Below are 1656 nucleotides of genomic sequence, written 5' to 3' on the forward strand. Positions count from 1 at the left end.
TGGAGCCCAGGATTGAACCTGCAACCCAGGTACATGCCCTTGACCAGGAATGGAACCCGTGACCCTTCAATGTGTGGGCCGACACTCTAACCACTGAGTTACACTGGCCAGGGCTTGTTCAGGAACTTTTGTGAAAAAGAACTAGGAGGATGTGTGGAAAGCGATTGGGGCAAAGGGTAGTCAAGGAAAGAGTGACGGAGAGAAGAACAAAGATAGTGCCCTCCCCGCGAGTTAAAGGATGAGTTTGGGGGCAGATTCCAGAGCCATGTTACAAGCTTTTCTTTCACCGCTGCAGCCGCAGCCACGAGCATGCTCAGGCTTCCCAAGAGGCTCGCCTTCAGTGCCCTTCACTGTGGCAAAAAGAAGGTCTGGCTGGACCCCAATGAGACCAATGAAATAGGCAATGCCAACTCCTGTTAGCAGCTCCAGAAACTGATCAAAACAGGTCGATCATCCAGGAGCCTGTGACTGTCCAGGCTGGATGCTGGCAAAACACCTGGGCCTGCCAAAGGGCAGGCAGGTTGGCATGGGTAAGTGAAGGAGTGCTGCCAGTGCCCACATGCCCGACGAGGCAGCCTGGACGGGGAGGATGAGAATTCGGTGCTGGCTTCACGGGACACACTGTGGATCACAGCCTGTACATGAAAATGAAGGAGAACGTTTTCAAAAACAAGCAGATTCTCATGGAACACATCCACAAGCTGAAGGCAGACAAGGCTCGCAAAAAGCTCCCCAATGACCAGTTGAGGCCCACAATTCTAACATCAAGGAAGCACACAGGCACTATGAAGACCCCTCCCAGCCAAGAAGGGGGAAATCATCAAGGCTCTGTCCAAGAAGGAAGAGACCAAGAATCAAAGTTCTCCCTCTCCTGTCTTTACATAGAGGCCTTGGCAGTAACATAGGTTAGTCCTTCCATGAAACAAAACTTCATCTGCCTTTAAAACCAAATGAGTGAAGGGATGAGCTAGCCATGCTCTGGGACACAGCCAGGATGGCAAAGGTGTGGAGGAAAAAATGAAGATGAGGTTTAAAAATACCACCCTGGTTATGGCTTAGATTCTCCTTAGCATGATTCCAGAGATGCAAGAAACAAGTGGGGTCTAATTCTACTTGTATTTTCACTGTGACATGAGAGAACCAAAGCTTTTCAAGTTAGTAGTTCTTATTCTCAGTTTTCAATTGAAATCACTGAGGCACTAAGAAATGGAAGAATTTGTAGGGTTATCCCACTACTTAAGCAAAGGTTTCCATTTGGAACCTGGATTTCCACACTCAAGACCTTGGACCCTTTTTCACTAAGAGCACAGACTCTGGAGTCAAACTGCTTACATTCAAATCACAGCCCTGCTACTTTCAAAACATGCCTCAGCTTCCCTAATGATTCCTATGTCAGAGGGTGGATGTGAGGATAAATAGGTGAATATATGAGACAATTTTACAACAGTCATAGTAAGTACTCAATAAATGTAGGTAGCATCAGCAGCAGTACTAGTAGTAACAATACTAACAGTAATAGTAGCAGAAATGGTGGTGGTAGTAATATTAGTAGAAATCATTTTGCCCCAAGCCTTGTATTTTGCTGGAAAATAAAATTTACAAACTTGATTATGGCTCCTTCTACATGGGAACAGTATATACTTAAGCTTATTAGAG

General features: G+C 46.0%; 1 pseudogene across 1 annotated transcript; it reads left to right on the forward strand.

Annotated features, from left to right (window-relative positions):
• Positions 1–309: 309 nt before the first annotated feature.
• On the forward strand, positions 310–885 carry LOC308513961 (large ribosomal subunit protein eL19-like; annotated as a pseudogene). The gene has a single exon. The product of its transcript is annotated as a large ribosomal subunit protein eL19-like (transcript).
• The last annotated feature ends 771 nt before the right edge of the window (positions 886–1656 follow it).

Source organism: Myotis nattereri (assembly GCF_964212035.1).
Source record: "Myotis nattereri genome assembly, chromosome: 2".
In the NCBI taxonomy this organism is placed as follows: domain Eukaryota; kingdom Metazoa; phylum Chordata; class Mammalia; order Chiroptera; family Vespertilionidae; genus Myotis; species Myotis nattereri.